The sequence below is a fragment of the Chiloscyllium punctatum genome, chromosome 40 (genome assembly GCF_047496795.1).
Source record: "Chiloscyllium punctatum isolate Juve2018m chromosome 40, sChiPun1.3, whole genome shotgun sequence".
NCBI lineage: Eukaryota > Metazoa > Chordata > Chondrichthyes > Orectolobiformes > Hemiscylliidae > Chiloscyllium > Chiloscyllium punctatum.
In genome coordinates this window covers 59,133,741-59,152,828 of record NC_092778.1, presented here as the reverse complement: position 1 = coordinate 59,152,828, position 19,088 = coordinate 59,133,741, and the positions used below count along the sequence as shown (strand labels likewise).

The following is a 19,088-nucleotide window of genomic DNA, read 5'->3' as shown; positions in this document are numbered from 1 at the left end:
TTCACAGGATAGTTAAGGAGGCAGATGGTCACTTACTTTCATCAGTAATGGCAATGAGTATAAGAGCAAGAAGTTAATGTTATAATTGTACAGAGCATTGGTTAGGCCACAGCCAGAGTACTGTGTGCAGTTCTGGTCACCTCACTACAGGAAGAATGTAATAGCACTTGGGTGGGTACACAGGAGGTTCACCAGGATGTTGCCTGGGATGGAGATACTGAGTTTTGGGAGAGACTGGACGGGCTTGGATTGGATTGTTTAGAGCAGAGAAGTCTGAGGGAGGACACGATTGAGGTGTCTATGATTATGAGGGGGATGGACAGGGTGGAAAGATAACAGCTGTTCCCCTGGGTTGAGAGGCCAGTCACGAGAGGGCATAGTTTTGGGGTAAGGAGCAGGAGATTCAGAGAGGGTTTGAGAAAAATCTTTTTGACTCAGTGGGTGGTGGGAATTGGAATGCACTGCCTGGGTAGTGGAGGCCGGAAACCTTACAACTTTTAAAAAATATTTGGATAAACACTTCAGATATCATAACATTTACGGATATGGGACAAGTACAGAAAATTGGGATTAGCGCACTTTTAGTGGTAGTTATGTTGGTGCAGACTCGATGGGCTGAAGAGCCTTTTTTTGCACTGTATGAATCTATGAATCTATAGACTTCTCTAATCTTTGGAGAACAACTGTGGAGTTTGTATAGTGACCCAGTGTGACAGAAATTCTTGTTCCCTGGTATCATTCTAGTAAATCTCTTCCACAACTTCTCAAAAGCCTTGCTAATCTTCTGACAATCTGGTCCTAAAGATTTATCACAATCCTACAGTTGAGGCTTAAGCAGTGATTTAGAACCAACGAGGATACGTTACTTGCTTTTTGCCCAAGTGATTCTATTTAAAGAAGCAAAGATCCTGGGGTCATTTCTAAGAGCCTTCTCAACCTGTATTCCCAGCTGCAAAGATATACAGGTTTCCATCTGTTTCTGGACACATTATACAATTTCATTTATTTTGCATGTCTTCACTCTCCTTACCAGATAAATCTGTACACACATTTCTGCATTAAGTTTCATCCGACATATGCTTGAGAATATCACCAGCCAATTCTTAACCACAGAGGATTGTTTAGGCTAGGTTGTTAAGTATACTCAAGTTGGTGGTAGGCAGATTTTAACTAATAAAGTTACCAAGGCTTATGAGGTGAAGGCAGGAAAGTGGAGTTGCAGATTACCTGATTAGCCATGATCTCATTGTCACCTGCAAACTTTAACAACTAGTCCTGGGGTCTGCAGGGCCTTTGCTCATTCTCCCAGGAATAATCAATGCTGAGACAAAGCCCTACTAGCACATCCATGTCAGAAGTAACTGGCTTGTGCAGAAGCCTTAAAACAACCAAAATTACCGTCAGTGTTACAAACCACTTCCTGCAGTCTTCTGCAACTTGAAATATTTATGGCAAGTGTGCAACCCTTGCAGACTTTTATTAAGAAATCAAAAAAACAAATCAACTCACTTGCAAGTAACTGACAGCACTTTTTATATCGCTAGTGGTGGGAGAGGTTGGGGGAAAGTGAGGTTTATAACATTATGTGGGGTGTAGATAAAGTGGATGGCAGATGTCATTTCCCTAGTTTAGAGGCATTCAAGACCAGGGGGAATATTCTTAAGGCCAGAGGAGAAACATTTTGGCACAGAGTGGTTCCAGAGGAAGTGGTATATGCAGACACAATTACAATGATTTTAAGACATTTAGATAAGGAGATGAATGAGAAATGTTTGGAGAGATATGGGTCAGGTGCAGACAGGTAGGACTAGTTTAGTTTGGGATTATAGTTAGCATGGACCAGTTGGGCCAAAGGATCTGTTTCCATGCTATATTACTCTATAAATGCTTTTACCTGCTCAGTATGTGCTTTGTCATGCATGATTAAGAGAGGAAAGCAATTGGAGCATAGAGATCCTAAAGGCTGGCACTGGAATCATTTTAGCATTTGGCATCATAATCTACTTGTTTGTTCAGGGTATCAGGCATAGAAACAGGCCATGCTCCACTGCAGCCTCCTTTAATCCTTCCTTGCCTCAATCTTATCATCATAAACCTCTATTCCCTTCTTCCTCATATACTTATCTAGCTTCCTGGTAAATACATTACACTATTGTTTTAACCACTCCCTCTGGTAGAAAGTTATTTTTCCCTGCCCGTATTAGACCGATGAGTGAACTCTCTAACTTCAAATAATGTTGATCTTGTTAAAGTTGATCTTGCTTCATGCACGTCCTGTGCAGTGTAACCTGTATGTCCAAGTTTCTTTTACCCTTTGATCTGTATGTCCTTGCTTACTATGATCTGCCGGTACTTTCGTAAACAGTACTTTTCAGTGTATGTAGGCACACGTGATGATAAATCAATCAAATTATGCATGTTCTTTGGATCAAGAAATTCTAAAGTCTGCTCTGCTTACTTCTGACAGAAGTTGGCAGTGTGTGTGTTAATGTCTTTATCAATGTGGCATCTGTAAAGTTGGCAGTGTGTGTGTTAATGTCTTTATCAATGTGGCATCTGTGAAGAACTAGAGCAGAAATGTGCACATGTAAACCATGGTCCCATCAACATCCTCATTACCCAACCATTGGGCAAGACCAAGCCCAATGACCAAAGAGAGGTTTTGTAAAGGCATTTCTCCACTTATCTAAACTTTAACATTTGAGACACCCACCAGGAACAGAGAAGGAAATTGGTACTAAGCCAGAGGGCAGAATTGGAAATGCACGGATCTAACTGGAGAAAAGAGTTACAAATTTTGGAGAGGTGAGGCCATAGAGGGACTTGAAAAGAAGAATGAGAATTTTAAAATTAGATCTTGGAACAGGAAAGAAACAAAATATACTCTGGGTGGAGGATTTCAATGTCCACCACCAAGTGTGGCTGGGCAGCGGTACTATAGATTGAGCTGGTCAGGTTCTAAAAGACATAGTCACTAGACTGGGTCTGCGGCAGTTGATGAGGGAATCAACAAAGGGAAAACAAAGTTTACCTCAACCTTATCAGTCTGTCAGCTGCAGATGCATCTGTCCATGAGTGTATTAGTGAGAGTGACCATCACACTGTCCTTGTGGATCCAAAGTCCCACCTTCACATTGAGAATACCTTCCATCATGTTACTTGGTACTATCACTGTGCTAAATGGGCCTTTGAAGAGATCTAGCAACTCAAGACCATGAGGTGATGTGGGCCATCAACAGCACAATCTGTAACCTCATGGCCCACATATCCCCCACTCAACCATTACCATCAAGCCAAGGGATTGACCCTGGTTCAATAAGAGTGCATGCCAGGAGTGGTACCAGGCATTCCTGAAGATGAGATATCAACCTGGTGAAGCCACCAGACAGGACTACTTGTATGCCAACAGCCGAAGGAGCAGGTGATAGACACAGCTAAGCAATCCCAAAACCGATGAATCAGATCTGAGCTCTGTAGTCCTGCTACATCCGGTCGTGAATGGTGGTGGATGATAAAACAACTCACTGGAGAAGAAGGCTCCACAAATATCCCCATCCTCAATGATGAAAAAGCCCAGCACATCAGTGCAAAACGTAAGGCTGAATCATTTGCAGCAATCTTCAGCCAGAAGTGCCAAGTGGATGATTCATTTCGGCCTCCACCAGTGGTCCTCCACATCACAGGTACCGGTCTTCAGCCAATTCAATTCACCCTACATGATATTAAGGAATGGTTAGACGCACTGGATGCAAAGGTTATGGCTATGGTAATATTCCAGCAATAGAACTGAAAACTTGTGTTCCAGAACTTGCCGCTCTCCTAGGCAAACTGTTCCAGGACAGTTATAATACTGGCAACTATCTGACAATGGGAAAAATTGCCCAAATATGTCTTGTACATAAAAAGGTCAAACCCAACCTCACTAATTATGAGATTAAAGTGGTGCTGGAAATGCACAGCAGGTCAGGCAGCATCTGAGGAGCAGGAAAATCGACGTTTCAGACAGGAGCCATTCATCAGGAATGAAGGATGAAGGGCTCTTGCCCGAAACATCGATTTTCCTGCTCCTCAGATGCTGCTTGACCTGCTGTGCATTTCCAGCATGACTCTAATCTTGACTCTAATCTCCAGCATCTGCAGTCCTCACTTTTGCCCACTAATTACTATCCCATTTGTCTCCTTTCAATCATCAGCAAACTAACTGAAGGTCTTTTTTTATTGACGAGTTGCTTGGATCTCATCAGCCTTGTTTTCCCACCATTAGTTTGGCCAACAGCATGTGTTTTGGTGTTCTTTCCTGGTGATTTCTTGGGTGTGAGCATTTTGCATTTCATCTGGAGGCTTTGGATCTGTCTTTGTCACTGTTGATCAAATAGTCTTGATACTTCCACTTAAAGTATCCTAGGATCTCAGATGGCATGCTGTAAGTAACATCCTTGAAAGGTTTCCAAAAATCTTCAATGGCAATAGTGTCTTTTGGGTTATCAGCAATTCCAGTGACTAATTTGTTTTTCAGTTCCTGTCGGTCAGATCTTTAAGGATAGTTTTAGAAAGCTAACTCTGTTACATGACTCTGTGCCAAAGCATGTTAGGATTTGTCTTAAAAGATACAGTACACATGAAGTAAATTCAGCTAAAATCACATAACTTATTGTAAATGCTGTTTTGAATCAGATGTTCTAAATGACTGTTGCCTTAAAAAAAGTCAAATCTTCATAGAATTGAAAATTAGAATCCATCTTTCCTCCAGTTTAAAACTCAAGTAACCAAATAATCACAATAGATTATTAATCTTTATCTCAGCATTGGCAAGTTAAACTCTAATAACCGACTCCTTTTCTCGAAGTACACATTGAGTTTTATCTAACAGTCACAAGCAGCCAACCAGAAATCAACACTGATGCACTCTAGAAATTAAATACTGGCACAAGTTGCACTGTGCTTTTGTACATCAGACAAACCTCAAGGCGATAGACCGAAATCTGACCTAAGGCCCTCTCCCTTGAGCTTGTCAGAGATAATCATGACAAGTTTCCTGCACTAAACGCCAAAGCAAGGTAGAGGTACCGAGCTCAGTATCTCTGGGTAAGGAGGGTGCCACAAAGCAAAGCAATGCAAGGCAGCATTCAGGTGGTTTCGAGTCAAGTGTGCACAAAGACAGCAAGCAAACAGCCATGAGATGTAGCCTGGTCCTCTCCCTGAACTGGAAGTTTGTTCCTGCCTATGTGTGTCCCTGCAGCAGCACTGCAATGTTAGTTGCATCTCAAGATGCACTTTTAAAGTGGAGGAGAGTTCTTGATGCAGAGGGGCTGGCAAGTGACCCAGGGTGTGAAAGACCACAGAGTGTTCCTTAGGTTACTGGGTGTCAGCTACCAAGATGGAGGTCAGGATGAGTGAGTGGTCAGGGATCTGCTCTTACTTTCTTGTCAAGAATTCTTAGCGTTGTGTTTCCTCTTGGTTGATGGTAGAATAGGGAGCAGTTAATGTGGCTGACAACAAGCAATATTCCTTGTTAATAAGCATCCCACCAATGCCTAAAGAGAATCGCATTTCAACACCTGGATCTTAGTTGGAAAATACAGCTTATTGTTACCAACATCAAGAGAGACCTCACTGGACTTCTCTCACAATTCTCCCAGATTTCCACCTCATTCAGACCCCTGTAAAAATCTGTCCTTTTTATTCTTTTGTTAAAACTACATTGGCAGCTATTTATGAATGCATTAAGTGACTGACCTTCACAGTAATATAAATTAACAATAAAACTCATGGCTTATCAAACCAGATGTCATATTTGGATTAGCTGGGATGATAACAATACCATGGTGTCCTAGTATTCCTTTCCATGTATAACAGACTGTGCCCAATCAGGTATAGGGTATTGGCATCACTAAGAATAATGAATTTACTCTGATGGCAACACCTCTAATTATCATGCTGACCAATCATTGATCATCTCTTTGACCTTATGCAGATTGCCATTGCTAGATGATAGGGAATACTGAGATTTCCATGCTGGTTATTGGCATGACTGAAATGAAAAACCACAATTGAAATTTACAAACTTAGAATGGGCATAATGAAAGACCAAAGTAGTCAGGTAATTGAATATGAGCAAATGGTAGAAAGAATATTTGGAAGATCAATACAATGTATCGCTACATAATGACAACTCAATCGGTTCTGGGATGCTACCCCACTCAAATGAAAGCGAATTGATAATCTATGGTATTCCAGACAAACTTGTCAGATTGGTATAATAAATGTTTGCTCAGTCCCCAAATTATGTTAGGGAAAAGACAAATAGTTTGATTCAACAGCAGAGCTAAGACAAAGATGGACACTGTTGTCTGATTTATTTGACTTAGAACTGGGAACAGCAATAATCACCTTCCCTTAAAAGCTTATCCTTATGTAACAAGATTTCGATGACATTGATCTTGGACAGTACCATCTATGACAGATTTGCAGAGACTGGCTAATAAGCTATACTTTATGAGTACAGAATTTGGATTGCAGGTTAGCAGTAAAATGGCCAGGAGTGTGTATCTGGAAAGTATAAGGAAAATGTACATGTTACATTTGGAGGGGTTGTAGTAGGACAGGCAGAAATTATTGTTTATACTTGGTAGGTTAGTTTCAGAAAATGTTAAGCATTTTCCATGAAAAATATATCAAAATAAGGAGTGGACTTATTTCTTCAGCATTTTACATGTTTAAGTCGGATACAGAAACCGACAGTTATTTTATTCCACCATTCTGACGTGTATCCCCTGTTTAGTTCATGAAGACTGTGTTTTTCACTGACGTTAACATTTTATACAGATGGTTCTCTTTTTTAAAAGAACAGTTGTTAACTTGTCTGAAAAAAAAGGAAGGACTTTTTTCCATGAAGTATGATGTATCACAATATTTTCTTTTAGAAAAGCGCTTTCTTTGGGACCTTTGATGGCATTGACCAAACCTTCATTCACAATAATCTCTTTAATTTTATCATTTTTTTAACCCTTAATTATCCCTTACTAACAGTATTCAGGACAAATGGAATTGAGACACTTTTAGCAGGTATGTCACATAACTTGTGAGATTCGGGAATATTTGACACTTTGTTTGATACATTATATTTTTCAGCAATAATGATATAACACAACAAAATAGAGTAAATACTTTGTTGGTTAGGGAGCAAAATTTTCTCTTAGAAAAGTTAACAAAGGTTTAAGTTGCAATAAGTGAAACAAGTGAATAAGTGAACAAAACCCAAGGTCATTTGAGCCTGTCGCACTAAATTTTAAACTCAGTACCACTAAGTGAGTGGTCAATGTGACTTCTGCATATCAGTCATTCTTTGTTCCTGCCAGGAACCTAAAAACAACTATGTACAGCGATAAAGAAAATCAGCAGCCTCTACAATTCCTGACCATTACTAAAAAAACCATGACATGCAAGAATTTGTTTTTTTATTCATTCACAGGATGAAGGCATTGCTAGCTAGGCTAGCATTTATTGCCCATTCCCATTTACTCAGAGGTCTGTTAAGAATGAATCACATTGTTGTGGGTCTGGAGTCACATGTAGACCAGACCAAGTAAAGATGGCAGTTTCCTTCCCTAAAGGGTATTAGTGAACCAGGTGGGTTTTTCCGACAATTGGCAATGGATTCAGGTTATCATTGGACACTTTATTCCATTTTTTAAAAATTGAATTCAAATTCCACCATCTGCTGTGGTGGCATTCAGATATCAAAGGCACAGAATTGATCATCCATTCCCAAGGATGTGCTCTCCTGGAAAACCTTAAATCTTTTGCATTACAAATGATGGATTCAGGTAATTCTGAATATATGATAATTGACACACACATTGTCTAATTTTAAAAAGAAATGAGATAGATTATAAACTGGACAGACAAAGTAGCACTTCCCCAAAAGTTATATCCAGAAATTCAAACTCACTCCCTGTTCAAGTTCAGCGAGGGAGACTATGGTCTGTCCAAGTTACTTGCCTTTCAATGGCAAACTATAGTATTTACCATCTAACTCATTCCCAATCTTTCCCTTCTCATTGCTTCCCATTCCTTTTTCTTTTCACTTTTTATTGATAACTATTTTTCTTCCTCAGCTTCCTTTACTCTACTTTCTCAATTAGGGATCACCTATCCGACCCGTATCTCTCACAAAAATACACTTCACTGAATGCTGCTGATGTTGGAAGTAGTCACCCATCCTGGCACGATGGGCTCAAATGGTTTTGTTCACTTCTTTTCCTGTTTTAGAGGATTTCACCTAAAAGCGAATCTGGACAAGAATCATTCACAGTAGCAATGAAGAGTGACATGAGGGTTGGACATTTTCCATAAATTAGTACAAGGAGTCCTTCTATAATGCAATAGTTATGTTGTTGTGCGAACCCGCATTGTAGAAAAAATCACACTTTAGAAACAGCATTTAAAGTGCTGGCAATGTAATCGCGTTACAACCAAGACATGTTTTAAAAGTTCGCACTTTTGAAACAGTGTTCCCAGTTTGTCAATCCTGTTACAGTGAATTCAAGTTAACGAAACGTGCCTTATAGCAGAACAATCTGTAGACTTAAATTCCATTGCCTGATTCAAAAAGTTGCATTGTGACATGAACCAATTTGTTACTAAGGATACAAAACCAAACCTCTCTTTTGAGAGGTGAATTGAGTCTAGTTGTGCCTGTCTCCATCATCTTTTCACAAAAAGATAGAACAGCACAGCAACCAGCCAGTTGGTCTAATTGATCTGTTAAAGAAAATGTTATGCTTACCAAACTCCATGCAATAATAGAAAATTTAGGCAATAAAAGAAATTCATTTGCTTAATTTATATTCTATCAAAAATGGAAAATCTTTGCTGGAACTGGCAAGTTTGCTTCTAAAGTCTGACTGGCTCTTAAAATACCAGCAAAAGATGTTAATATCAAGACTTCACCATTGCATCACATACATAGATCTCTTCTAATCAGCCCTTCAGAGATGTTAGAATACACCTCTGGAACAGGTGGAACTTGAACCCAAGCCTCATGACTCAGAGGTAAGGGCAATAGCCTTGATGACAAGGAAGCTATGGCAGGTGAGAGCACCTAGAACTGATCATTACCACTAAAGAGGTAGTGTTGGGCAAGCTAATTGGGCTAAAGGTAGATAAGTATTCTGGCCCTGATGGAATATATCCCAGATTACAAAAAAGAGATGCCGGGGAGATAGTAAGTGTACTCGTGGTATCTTACCAAAGTTCGGTGGACTCTGGGACAGTCCTGGCAGATTGGAAAACAGCAAAAATGGATAAAAGATGGGTAACTATAGGCCTGCTAGCTTAACTTCTGTAGTGGGGAAAATGCTTGAATCTATCATCAAGAAAGAAATTGCAAGATATCTGGAGAGAAATTGTCCCATCAGGCAGACATAGCATGGGTTATTGAAAGGCAGGTCATGTTTAACTAATTTAATGGAATTCATTGAGGACATTACGAGCACGGTGGACAATGAGGAACCAGTGGATGTGGTGTATCTGGATTTCCAAAAGGCATTCATCAAGGTACCACACAACAAGCTGCTGCATAAGATAAAGATGCATGGCATTACAGGTAATGAAGAAGATTAGACAGAAGATGGATGAACAGAAAAAATAGAGTGAGGATAAATGGGTATTTTTCTGGTTGGTGATCAGTGCTTAGTGGTGTGCCTCAGAGATCAGTGCTGGGACTGCAAGTGTTTATAATTTACATAGATGATTTAGAGTTGTGGACCAAATGTACTGTGTCAAAGTTCACAGATGACACTAAAATGAGTGGTAGAGGAAAGTGTGCAGATGACACTGAAAGTCTACAGAAGGATATAGATAGATTAAGTGAGTGGGCAAGGTTCTGGCAGATGGAGGACAATGTTGGTAAATGTGAGGTCATCCATTTTGTGAGGAATAACAACAAAATGGACTGTTATTTAAATGGTGAAAAATTGCAGCAAGCTGCTGTGCAGCGGGACCTGGATGTTCTTGTGCATGAATCACAAAGTGTTGCTTTGCAGGTGCAGCGGGTAACTAGGAAGGGAAATGAAATATTGTCCTTCATTGGTAGAGGGATGGAGTTTAAAACCAGGAAGGTTATGCTGCAGCTGTAAAGGGTGCTGGTGAGACCACAAATGCTGGAACAATTCAACTGGAGTTCTGAGTACAGTTTTGGTATCCTTACTAGAGAAAGGATGTACTGGCACTGGAGGGATGCAGAGGAGATTCACGAGGTTGATTCTGAAATTGAGAGAGTTGGTTTATGCGGAGAGATTGAGTAGACTGGGACTGTACTTACTGGAATTTCAAAAAATGGCAGAGAATCTTATAGAAACATATGTTCATAACATAGTTATGAAGGGAAAAGACAGGATAGAAGTAGGGAAGTTGTTTCGACAGGCAGGTGAAACTAGAACTAGGGGGCATAGCCTCAAAATAAGGGGGAGCAGATTCAGGACTGAGTTGAGGAGAAACTTCTTCACCCAAAGGGTGGTGTATCTGTGGAATTCCCTGTCCAGTGAAGCAGTTGAGGCTACCTCATTGAATGTTTTTAAAGCAAAGATAGATAGATATTTGAGCAGTAAAGGAATTAAGAGTTATGGTGTGCGGGTGGGTGAGTGGAGCTGAGTCCGCAAAAAGATCAGTCATGATCTTAATGAATGGCAGAGCAGGGTCAACGGGCCAAATAGCCTACTCCTGCTCCTAGTTCTCATGTATCCCTGTACCACAAGAGCCCTCACATGTGTGGAATGGGACTGATTTTAACTTGCTTAACTTTCATAGAATTCAAATCAATCAATACTGGATGTGTAGGTATTTTAATTAACCTGTTCAGACATTCTGCAACACCCCTCCAGGGTGGGTGAGATTTGAACTTAATCCTTTAGCGTAGTGGTAGGAGATACCACAAGACTCCAGCATCAGATGTGCACACTGAGCCTGATATTAACTCACTTAATTCCAGGTCAATGACACAAAATTAAAATCAGATCAGTGCCCAATGAGGTCACCCATGTTATGTTGGTCCTTACTGACACTCTATCCCTCTGCTCATTTATGAAATGTTCAAATCATTAAGATATTGTTGTGTGCATTCCTGAGTAATTCTCTGTGGAGCCAGGCTTTCAGATAAGTGTGAAAGTTTGATTTGAAAGGATTAAACAGACACAGATTAAATAGGCAGATATACTGACGAAACAGACAACACAGATTAAACAGGCAGATGGAAGGATTAAACAGACAGGCATCTTAAACAGGCAAAAACACAGATTAAACAAACAAACAGATTTAACCAACACACAGATTTAACCGATACACAGATTAAACAGACAGACCGACATAAATGAAACATTGATAACTGGCAGAAATGGCACCTGTATCGGTTCCAGTAATGTTTTAATGGATTGGTCAAAATGAGGATGTGGGAAGAACTCTATAAATATAGTTACATTGACCCCTGTCAAAAACAGAGACATATACATATTGAATAAATAAACACTTAAAAGCAGAAAACACTGTAGCTTCCATGGTGAGAGAAACAGAATTAATGTTTTGAGTCCTACAGGATTCCTCTTCATTTGTCTCTCCACAGAAGCTGTTGAATTGTTCCAGCACTTTGTTTTCATTTTTATATCTCTGGGATCCACAATGTTTAATATTCTAACCGTGTTCTCGTGTTCATCCTTTCAGATTTTTGTCAAAAGGTTTCTGACCTGTGAACTTCCTAAAATAATCAGTTACTCTCTTGGCTCTGTTTGGAGGAGCTGTAGATTGGGCCAGTTGTTCAAGCAGGAATTGGGACTCATTTTAATTGCCTTATGTGGATAAATTGTCACAAGCTACTTTTAATTTGGCTACTTAATAAGAAATCACACAGACAATCAAGTACTGAACTAATGATTTAAACTTTATTGGATGTAGCAAACAAACCAAAACTCCTCAAGTAAGCAAGTTAAGCTTTAAAATGCAACTTGGCTATTACCCGATTAATGGTGGAATTTAGTGATGATTCAAACCAGCAATTATTGTTTCTGACGTCCAGGGTTTGATCCTTGTGCAGTCTTGTTCTTCAAAGTTCTGCTAAGGGAGAGTTCTGGAATTGTGTTATTACATATGTTTTCATCCTTTGGGTCTATGCTGTAATATTATTGAGGATTCTTTAGATTCTTTCATCCAAAATATGAATTACTTATTTGGAGTCCTTGGGTTTGCAGCTTGTTTCTTTATCAGAAGTCACTCCTTCGTCCCTTATTACATGCAGTGTTAGCTGTCTGCTTGAAGATACAGCTTTCCTGTGATTAACTCCTTAAATTCTTCTTCAGGGCGAGCATTTGTCCCTGAGGCATAAGGCACCCAGTTATCAAGCAATTGATAAAATAATTCTATTTATGTAGCTTTGAATCCTTCTTCTCCCAAACATGGCTAACTGATTTTAATGAGCTTTGTAATAGAATAGAATAGAATAGATAGAACAGAAAAGTACAGCACAGAACAGGCCCTTTGGCCCATGATGTTGTGCGGAAGTTTAATCCTAATGTAAAATATAGGAACTTAACCTACACACCCCTCAACTCACTACTATCCATGTGCATGTCCAGCAGTCACTTAAATATCCCCAATGACTTCGCTTCCACCATTTCAGCTGGCAACGCATTCCATGCATTCATAACTCTCTGCGTAAAGAACCTACCTCTGACCTCTCCTCTATACCTTCCTCCTAATATCTTCAAACTATGACTCCTCGTACCAGTCAATCCTGCCCTGGGGAAAATTCTCTGGCTATTGACTCGATCTATTCCACTCATTATTTTGTACACCTCGATCAGGTCTCCTCTCTTCCTCCTTCTCTCCAGAGAGAAAGGTCCGAGCTTATTCAATCTTTCTTCATAAGGCAAGCCTTCCAGTCCAGGCAGCAACCTGGTAAACCTTCTTTGCACCCTCTCCAAAGCCTCTGTATCTTTCCTATAGTAGAGCGACCAGAACTGGACACAATATTCCAAGAGTGGTCTCACCAGGGACTTCTAGAGCTGCAGCAAAACCTCACGGCTCTGAAACTCGATCCCCCTGTCAATGAAAGCCAAAACACCATATGCTTTCTTCACAACCCTATCCACTTGGGTGGCAACTTTGAGGGATCTATGTACTCGCACACCCAGATCCCTCTGTTCCTCCACACTGCCAATAATCCTGTCTTTAATTCTATATTCAGCATTCGGGTTCGATCTTCCAAAATGCATCACTTTGCATTTATCCAGGTTGAACTCCATCTGCCATTTCTCAGCCCAGCTCTGCATCCTGTCTATGTCACGCTGCAGCCTGCAGTAGCCCTCTATACTATCGACAACACCTCCAACCTTTGTGTCACTGCAAATTTACTAACACACCCCTTAACCTCCTCATCCAAGTCATTTATAAAAACTACAAAGAGCAGAGGCCCAAGAACAGAACCCTGCAGGACCCCACTCAACACTGTCTTCCAGGCAGAATACTTTCCATCTACAACCACTCTCTGCCTTCTGTCAGACAGCCAGTTCGGAATCCTGATAGCCAAATCTCCCTGTACCCCATACTTTCTGACTTTATGAATGAGCTTATCATGGGGAACCTTATCAAATGCCTTGCCGAAGTCCATATACACCACATCCACTGCTTGACCTTCGTTGACCTGTATAGACACTTCTTCAAATAACTAATAGTTTGTCTTTATTCCTTAATAAATTAGTCCAGACAGAATAGTTGCAGATCTTTTCGTGTGTGCAGTCAGTTCTGCTATAAGGTTCATGTCTTTAATGCAAATTGGCTATAACATGATTGAAGAATTTCAACCATTATTTGTAGATTGCAAACTTTCCTTACCTGTATTGGCTATAATGCGATTCTGGTCCCGTTGGCTTAAATGGTGCTGCTATTACACAATTTTCTTATAACACGGGATTGCACGGGAATGGAACTATCAGACTATATCAGAACAGACTGTAACAGTTTATCTTTCTTGATTCTTTCAGTCCATGTATGATTGTTAAAATTCTGAAGTTTATAATATCACAGCCTGCATCTGGAAGCTAGCTCTGATAATTAGCTGAGCAGCTGCCAAGCCCTGTCTTTGCCGATGATTGAATTTTCTTTGAATTTACACTGGGGTGATTCTAATACTATTTATAAGGGCATTGCAATGCTTCAAACAGAGGTGGGCTGTTGCAGGAACTGGACTTTTCCTCTTCTGTGATGATGCTGAATTGGATTCTGAGTGGTTTAAGATTAACCATCAGATTATAATCCAAAACTTGTTCCATAAAGTGCTTTAGATGCCTTCTAATTGACCTGTTCAAAGATAATCAGCAGTTCAACCTAGATAAATGCGAAGTGGTTCATTTTGGAACATCAAATTTGAATGCTGAATACAGGGTTAAAGACAGGATTCTTGGCAGTGTGGAGGAACATTGGGATCTTGGGGTCCATGTGCATAGATCCCTCAAAGTTGCCACTCAAATTGATAGGGTTGTTAAGAAAGCGTATGGTGTTTTGGCATGATTTTTCTGCAGCTCTATAAAACTCTGGTTAGACCACACTTGGAATATTGTGTCCAGTTCTGGTCGCCTCATTATAGGAAGGATGTAGATGCTTTAGAGAAGGTGCAGAGGAGATTTACCAGGATGCTGCCAGGATTGGGGGGCTTGTGTGATGAAAAGAGGTTGAGTGAGCTGGCGCTTTTCACACTGGAGAGAATAAAAGGAAGAGAGGTGGCTTGAAGGAGGTAATCAGAGGCATAGATAGAGTGGATAGCTAGAGTCTTTTCCTCAGGGCAGAAATAGCTGTCTTGAGGGGTTATAATTTTAAGGTGATTAGAGGAAGGTACAGGGGAGGTGTCAGAGGTAAGTTATTTGCACAGAGTGTGGTGGAATGGTAGTAGAGCCAGAGACATTATGGAATTTAAGTGACTGCTGGACAAGCACATGGATGGCAGTAGATTGAGGAGTATGTGAGTTAAGTTGATCTTAGATTAAGATAAATGCTTGGCACAACTTTGTGGGCCGGAAAGCCTGTACTGTGCTATATTGTTCTACGTTCTATATTATGCGGCACCTCTGGGACAGGTGGGCTTGAACCGAGGTTTCTCAGTCCAGAGCTAGTGACACTTCAACATACCTCAAGGATGCTCATAAAATGCTTTACATTGTACTTTCAAATCCTTGCTGTGTCAGGACAATGATTAATCATGGTCTATGCCACCAACCCTTCTCACTTTATAAATTGTCTGCTCATCCAATGAAAGCTAATTTTTCTATTTGACGGGACTTCTTAAATCCACCACCAACTTGGAGCAGGAACCATGAATTATAGACAGCTCCAAGGTGTTGTGATCAGTTAAGTGATCAATTCTTTCCCAGAATCAAAATCAATTCTATCAGTCTAACTGTGCATGCAATACTTCATACTTGTAATCTCCAGAGTTCAAATGTAAGAGAAATTAAACCACTCAATCAATATTGTCTAAACTGCAGAGTTGTTGGGAAGAGATATCCTGCTATGTAATTGAGACAAAACACATTCACCTTTTCGTCAACAATACCAAGGTTCTTAACTATCACATGACACATTTATTTTTAAGAATGTGATAAAATATCATTCCTTTCAGACTCTAAAGTCTTCTACCAGTCAGGAAACCTTTCTTTCCGCATTTTTCGGATGTGAGTGTCACTGGCTGTGTCAGCATTTATTGCCCATCCTTAATTCTTTTTGAGAAGGTGGTGGTGAGCTCCTTCTTGAACCACTGATGCAGACTTAACTAGATTAGATCCCCTACAGTGTGGAAACAGGCCCTTCGGCCCAACAAGTCAACACTGACCCTCCGAAGAGTAACCCACCCAGTGCCATTTCCCTCTGGCTAATGTGCCTGACACAAGGGCAATTTAGCGGACCTGCAAATCTTTGGACTGTGGGAGGAAACCGGAGCACCCAGAGGAAACTCACGCAGACACAGGGAGAATGTGCAAACACCACACAGACAGTTCTCAGGGGAATCGAACCTGGGACCCTGGTGCTGTGAGGCAACAGTGCTAACCAATGAGCCACTGTGATTTGAAACATTAACTCTGTTATCTTCCCACAGATGCTGCCAGAACTGCTGAGGTCTGCCAGCAGTTTCAGATCTCTAGCATCCATAGTTCTTTGTTTTATAATAGATGGTGCTGGTTGTACATTTGGAAGGTGCTGTCTGAGGATCTTTAGTGAATTTCTGTAGCACATCTTGTAGATGATACACACTGCTGCTACGGAGATGGCAGAGTTAATGTTTTTGGTGGTGGTGGAAGGAGTGGGTGTTTGTGGATGGGGTACCAATCAAGCAGGCTGCTTTGTCCTGGATGGTGTCAAGCTTCTTGAGTGTTGTTGGAACTGCACCCAACCAGGCCAGTGGGGAGTATTCCATTACACCCCTGGCTTGTGCCTTGTAGATGGTGGACATGCTTTGGGGAGTCAGGAGACTTGCTGCAGTATTCCTAGCCTCTGATCTGCTCTTGTAGCTTTTTTAAAATATGGTGAGTCCAGTTGAGTTTCTGGTCAATTGTAACTCCAGGGATGTTGATAGTGGGGTATTCAGTGATGGTACTGCCATTGAATGTCAAGGGGTGATGGTTAGATTCCCCCATGTTGGAAATGGTCTTTGCAATTGGAAAGAGATTGAAGCATAAATGTAATGGGATGAAGGAAACGATATACTTCTGGGATCGGCTGAAGGCCAGTGACCGTCCTCTGTTACAAATCCGGATATCTCTCAGTGCATGGTTCCATCAAAATATCACCAACCCAACTCCCTTTAATAAAAAGCATGTTTTTCCTTCTCCATGCCCACGCCAATGATTAGCGTGGCTCACACCACCAGCTATCCACACTAATTCGTCTATTTCCAACACACATTACTCCGTTCAAACTCATTATATCGGATTTGGCGCAACCACGTTTTATTTTGTCAATACCTTAAGTCAACGATAACCTCAAGTCAAACCATCAAGTGCATTTTATAAAAAGATGTAATTGTCTATAATGGCTCCAGAAATGAAAATAAAAGAGCCTTACCTTCTCCCAGTGCTAACGGCTCGGCTTCACGGAGTTAGTTCATATTCTGGATGACAGACCCTGCTGGTTCCGAGCGGTATGTTATTGGGTGTCTGTATTTGAGGCTGTGTATCACTGTGTGTGTGTCTGTGGGAGGGGTGGGGGTGTACTTGGGTCTGTAGCTGGCTGTGTGAGCGTACCTGTCTGTGTGTCACTGTATGTATCTCTGTGTCTCCGCGTCTCTGTGAACCTATCTGTGTGTCGATCTGTGTCTCCCTTTGTCTCTCTGTGTACCTGTGCTGTATATCTGTGTCTCTCTGTAGTTTTTGTGTGTAGCTGCCTGTGTGAATCTCTGTGCACCCCACTGTTTCTATGTGACTGTAATTCTCTATGTGTGTCTGTATCTATATCTGTCTTTATATCTCTGTGAGCATATATGTGTCTGTTCCTCTCGGTGTCTCAGTATGTACATCTGTGTGTACACCTATCTCTGGATCTCTCTGTGTGTATATCTGCCTGTCCCTCCCGGTGTTCCTGAGTGTAGCTGCAATGTCGGCTGGGCAATTTCGGCAAAAGCTAACTTTTCCGGAATGACACGCCTCCTGAACTATTATTCTATTACTCTTTTGTTATTGGACCAAAAATACTCCCTCGCCTTTGTTCGAGAGTGATTTCCCCTTTTTTGAGACATGTCCCATGGCCGTTACAGGAAATCCCCAAATTGTCCAATCTGGGCACCAATTCAGAAAAAAAAAACAAGCTCTGTGAGGTTAATTCAGCAAATATTTGTGTTATATTTAGCTCCCGTAAATAACTCAGGTCAGATGAAGAAAATCCCGCCATACACACGTGCGAATATGACTGATCTCAACTGTTGGGGAAAAAAAATTCCAAAACATTTTTTTGTCTCTTGTGTGAACAGTTTTCTTAGCAAATAAAAATAAAACACAAGGTGGCTCTGACTATGAGCAACGACAGTGACGGTCGGTTTGATCTGGATTAGAGGTCAATGTTAAAGATTGGTTACATTGTACCTGACTGTTACAAAGGTATTTCCCTAAAATACACCGGCTGGCCCTGAAATGACTTTCAAAACAATGTCTGCTGCAGCAAATACTGTACTCAATGTCACATTAGAGTCGGGAAGAAGTGTCAGGCATTGGAACTGTGAATGGCTTGCGGAGTTCTCCTAAAAAGGTAGCCCCCCTTGAGTTTCATGAACATTTGTTCCATCTGCACATTTGTTTTCAGTGAAACAAACACAGAGACAAAAGAAAAACACAGAAAGCAAACACTAAAACATTCTGAGATATGCTGGAGATCTCAACAGGTTGGAGAGACTCACGATCTGGCAGTACCGGTGGAGAGAGAACCCTAGATCCCCGATGGTTTCAGATTTCCAGCATCCGCTGTATTTTATTTCTAGTGACAGTGGCTGTGGAAGATTTTGGACTGGGACATACCAGTTTAACTGCCTTTTCAATGAGGAGTTCTGCATTCCAGTAATGCCATTCAGCGTCTCCACCCTGGGCTGAGAACAATTATAATTGCTATGTCTTTTAATCTGACATAAATTTCAAATGTAAATTAAAAACTACAGTCTTACTTCTCATTTCAGTCTGCCTATACCCCTCACTCTTTGCCAAGCTGTTTCCTACCTTTATTTCTCTCTACTGAAGGATGGCTTCATTGTCTGTGAGGGACTTGCTTCCAATTGTCAAAATGGAGACAACTTGTCCATCAAATTACACCATCCTTTGAGTACAAAGGCCTTATTGATGGAGCAGAGTGTTGGCAGAGGTAAGAAAGGGAAGTAAATCCTGCTCTCAGGCTCACACTACCTCATGGGAGATCCTGCTCCATGTGTCCAAAGATCTGTGGGTTAAGAATTGGCCTATGCAGTCACACAAAGACCCACAGCAGAAACGTACTAATCTGAGTATCCATCATCCTTAATTGAGGAACAGGTGATAACAGGAGATCTACTTTGACAATTATTCATTTTATTG

The 19,088-nt window shown here is 40.9% G+C and overlaps 1 protein-coding gene across 1 annotated transcript in view; it reads right to left on the bottom strand.

Annotated features, from left to right (window-relative positions):
* The window catches only part of ciita (class II, major histocompatibility complex, transactivator), a 126,336-nt gene extending 107,856 nt beyond the window's left edge, over positions 1-18,480 (bottom strand). The window contains exon 1 of the mRNA XM_072560017.1: positions 18,438-18,480. The gene's annotated coding sequence lies outside the window, so the exon portion shown is untranslated. The remainder of the gene's footprint in view (positions 1-18,437) is intronic.
* Between the last annotated feature and the right edge of the window lie 608 nt (positions 18,481-19,088).